At 38.8% G+C, this 4,737-nt stretch overlaps 1 long non-coding RNA gene across 2 annotated transcripts; it reads right to left on the reverse strand.

The window, feature by feature from the left end:
* Nucleotides 1-1,699: 1,699 nt before the first annotated feature.
* On the reverse strand, nt 1,700-3,878 carry LOC117483849. 2 transcript variants are annotated; one of them, XR_004556049.1, is made up of 5 exons: nt 3,705-3,878; nt 3,302-3,572; nt 2,884-3,047; nt 2,098-2,182; nt 1,700-1,735 (listed from the first exon to the last, which is right to left on the reverse strand). It is a non-coding gene; the product is annotated as an uncharacterized LOC117483849 (long non-coding RNA). The 2 variants fall into 2 exon arrangements; XR_004556050.1 differs by lacking the exons at nt 1,700-1,735; nt 2,098-2,182 and adding an exon at nt 2,569-2,684.
* Nucleotides 3,879-4,737: the final 859 nt, after the last annotated feature.

The following is a 4,737-nucleotide window of genomic DNA, read 5'->3' on the forward strand; positions in this document are numbered from 1 at the left end:
AATTCAGATTATCAAATTTAAGACTTTTTAAGACTTTTTAAGACCCCGCGGGAACCCTGTTATCCCAGAGAGGCTAAACATTCTTTATAACACAGTTTTAGATTTGTGAAACCTTAATTCTATTTGTGAAAATATAAAAAAGGGAGATTTTAGTGCTTTTTATCTAGACCACATTGGACCAGGTCCTAATCTAAAACCCTACAAATCTAAAAAATGTTTGGTTTTTGTGACCACTGTAAAAAAAAAAAATTGTAAAAAAACGGAAATTTTCTGGCGACGGGGGCGCCAGAAATGTCCGTTAAAAAAAGGAAAAAAAAACTGTAAAATAAAATACGGAGATAACATGTAAAAAAAAAGTTACTTACCTTACCACAAGTAGCCTCTATTACTGTAATTTTACATGAAATATTTTTATTTTAACATATATTATTTGTTAGAATAGAGTCATAAACCTCTAGAAAACGGAATTATCTTTAAAAAATGATAAAAAAAAAGCTAAAATACATTAAATTACTTTTATTATTACAAAAAAGTACCGTGTATCTAAGACCATTTACCATTAAAACACAAAGAAAAGAATGTCATTTTACTTTGCAAAAGCCTTAGTTGCCAAAAAACATCTGTAATTTCACAGGAAATCTTTTTCTTTTAACATATATTAATTGTTAGAATATAGTTATACACCTCTAGAAAAACTGAATAAATATCTTTTTAAATGATCAAAAGAAGCTGAAAGAAAGAAGATTAGTCGTCATTTGAAAAAATACCGTAAATTCAAGATTCAAGGCTTTATTGTCATTTGTACATTAGTTTCAGTGTAGACATGGCAATGAACAACTGAAGTCACAGGCTCCTCCAACAGTGCAACATATATATAGAACATAGAACAAATAGAATAGAAATAGTGCAAGAAGAGTCTATATGCAAGTAAACGGAATATGATTGCACTGCCGTACCAGGCCGTGATGCAGCCAGTCAGGATACTCTCTATGGTGCACCTGTAGAAGATGCAGAGTATCCTGGAGTCCATGTTGAACTTCCTCAGCCTGCAGAACAATTACATCATAATGTCCAGGGACTTTTCACACGGAGAGAAAACATACACATGTTGAGAGGAAACTGCATTTTTTTTAAAACCACCCATTCGAACAAATTCCAAACTTCATTGCATCACAACAGAAGGTCTTCATCTGTGGAATAACTGTAATGATGAGCTGAAATACTGTGCAACTTTATCTAAACTAAAACTCTTATTTAGAAACCAAATCCTGAATGGTTCCGAGTAGGACCTGACCAGAAACGTTTTTAAGCTAAAATACGATAAATATTATTGTTTGTTTTGTTTCTAACATGTTCAATAAATTGACTAATACAATTTTGTTTTTAAAGAGCCGCTGTTTTGGTGCTGGTGTTAGTGTGATGAGTCCATGTCAGGTCCTCAGTGATGAGTCCATGTCAGGTCCTCAGTGATGAGTCAGGTCCTCAGTGATGAGGACCCCGAGGAACCTGTAGCTGCTGACTCTCTCCACCATAGTCCCATTGATGGCGATGGGGGCGTGTCCCTCTCCCTGCTGCTTCATGTAGTCCACAATCAGCTCCTTTGTTTTGCTGACGTTGAGATGGAGGTTGTTATCCTGGCACCAAGATGTCAGGTTTTCGACCTCTCTGTACGCAGTCTCGTCGCCGTCGGTGATCAGGCCGATGACGGTCGTGTCGTCAGCAAACTTCATGAAATCTAAGACCATTTACATGTAAAACACAAAGTAAACATGTCATTTTACTTTGCAAAAGCCCAAGTTTACATTAACTGTCCGATGTTTTGTAGAAAAAAAATCACAAATATATATATATACACAATATATTATTGAAAATAATATACATCACAAAAATAAAAACAATAAATAAAATATATTTTAAGTAATAATAAAGCAGAATAGACCGGCAATGAAACATTTAACAATAGCCAACATTTTGTTCAAAAGATAACGATTATAAACACTAAAGAAATCTACCAGTTATGTGCGTGCGTGTGTACATGACTGTGTGTGTTTCAACTCTCCATTCAAAGTCAGCAACGTTTGTAATTAATGAATGCACCTTTATCTTTATCGAGTGCTGTTTGTGTTTGTATTCCTTCCTCTCCACTCTAGTCCCATTGTCCGGATTGATCTTGAATAGGCACCTGTTAAGACGATGATACAGCCATTAATTGTCTTTACAGTTATACAGCTTGAAGTCAAAGGGCAATGCTACTCTTAAATGTACTTTTCATTAACTGTTATCATCATATCTGTGCATTTAAAAGCATTGGTTTGAATAGTTTTGTTATATAAAGTCGTCACTTGGCATCACTATCACACTGGACAGTATCGCAGCAGGTCTGTAAACAGGAGCAAGCGGTCACTTGAAGATCATTTGAATGTGGGTAGCTACGAGTCCCATCTTGAGAGGTTAGTGTGTATCTGGGGCAGATGAGGTGCGTGTCAGTAGCAGAGTGAGCGGTGTAAAAGCATCGTAGTTAACCGAAAGAAGTTTTAATGTGTTTGTTCACTGCATTAATACCAGGTTTTCTTTTGTTGTCCACAAAGGGCCCTCTTTCCGTCATTTTCATTGAGCTGAAGTAAACATACCACCGATTGGCTAAGAGTGAGTTTGGGCTTTTAGGGAGGAGCCAAAGCACACCACTGCAAAGGAAAGGGGTACGCTGAATTTACAACCCAAGACAAAACGAGAGCATAATGCGAAACAGAATGCAGCACAATAATCTTTTTATCTCGATTATCTTGTATTGTCAGGAGCACTTATCGTGTGTCAGAAATGTGCACAATCCTCTACTCTGTGGTTTAAGATGGAATTACTTCATAATTACAATTCAAGTCTTACCTCTGCAAGAACTCCAGGGTAGCTCCCAGTTCTGAGCGATAACTGATGTTGAGGCAGTAATATGCTGCAAACATCAGCATCAGGGCGTCAACAACATTCAGGACACTGTCACTGACGATGGTCCTCTGCTATCATGTACTGTCCAGCTGTCAGGGGAGAACTCCCTTAAGGTACACAACAGGAAAAAGTCACAAAACATTTATAAATCCAAAGAATATTTTGTGCAGATTGTTTGTTTTTTTTTACTGGTGATCACATGGCCAATTGTATTTTAGGAATGATCAGCTCCTGCAGCTTTCTTTTCTTTCTTAAGTGTTTCCTAATGTTAACAGTGTAGAACATGTCACATCATAAAGGGATAGTTTGGGTGTTTAAAGTGGGGTTTTATAAAGGTACTTATCCATAGTCGGTGTATTACCTAGAGTAGATGATGGCCGGCAGGGGCGGACTGGGAAACGGTGGACCTCTGTCGCCTGTCAGCTTAACTTCAATGATGCCGTTTAAAAACAGCAAACCGACCCGGCCATTCGGTGATTCTACAGATGGTCAGTCCGCCCCTGCCGGTACCGAAGTGGGCCGAGTGGCCCGACCGGCCCATCGGGATTCGCCCCGAACGTCCCGATGGCCAGTCCGCCACTGATGGCCGGGATGCCCCGAGCAACCACCTGGAAGCAAAGCAATGTACTGCTCTGGACAGGGTCAGCAAAAAAACATATTTTAGCCACCTCTTGATGATTTCCATATCCTTTCACTGTTTGCATAGCAATACCATATAGGACATTGAGAATTGATAACACTTGTAATATGGCAAGAAATGTTACTTGAGGATCTCTGGCTGCTGTTTATTCTTGGTAGGTTGCAATTACTGGTACTGCAGCTACAGTAACAGCTGAGGGGAAAAAAAAGAGACACAAGTTTGCACATGCTTAAGCAAAAATAACTTAAATAACACAGCAGCAGCTTTAAGTACAGTAATACCACTCAGAGTTCCCGTTATGACCGGTAAAATATGCTGAAGACCGGCAAATCGAAATCTCTCCGGTCAAAATAATTTCCCTTTAGCACAATACCGCATCAGTTGCGCCACTTATGTGACAGACAAGAAGAGTATGTGACAGACAAGAATAGTCAATTCTAATGTCTAACATTTAATGTAGAGAAAGAGTGTCCTGTATGGGTTGATTGTGCGTTGATCTGTTGGCAATGTCTCGGGGTTCCGGTGGGCATGTAAACAAATGCATAATGCTGCGCTATACTTTGCGGCCTCACCCGGTTGCATAGGGACGCTTATTGTTTAGGTGTCTTTTAATAAGCAGGTAGTCATATCATTAGCTAGAACCAGCTAGATCTGATCGATATGGACATAAACGCGAGTGAAGTCTAATCTGACCGGAGCAAGAGATCAGCTGCTGCTGACGAGTCGACACCCAGCTCTGCATGATCATCTGCAGCGGTGAGCGGAACAAAACACACACTTCAGGTTAGAATATCACGTAGCTATTTTAATTACCTCTCAAATTACCTAAACTAGTTATAGATATGTTTAGTTTTACTGGGTTGCTCAACTGAGCGCTCTCTCTCCCTCAGGAGAGGGAGAGAGAGCGCTCAGTTTATTATTCCCGTGTTATAAATTACTGTACACTTTTGAATAATGTAGTTAATCTACTAGAATTAGTTTGTTTAATATCAAATCATATCAATTTGTTTAAAAGCTCAATAAATAAGAAGACCTTTGACCGGCACTTTTCTCATTTTGTCCGGAAGATTTCAACTTTAACGGACATGTTGACCGGCAAAAAAATATTCTAACGGGAACTCTGCCACTTCAAGTATAAGACCTGAGTACTTCTACTC

The sequence above is a fragment of the Trematomus bernacchii genome, unplaced genomic scaffold (genome assembly GCF_902827165.1).
Source record: "Trematomus bernacchii unplaced genomic scaffold, fTreBer1.1, whole genome shotgun sequence".
In the NCBI taxonomy this organism is placed as follows: Eukaryota; Metazoa; Chordata; class Actinopteri; order Perciformes; family Nototheniidae; genus Trematomus; species Trematomus bernacchii.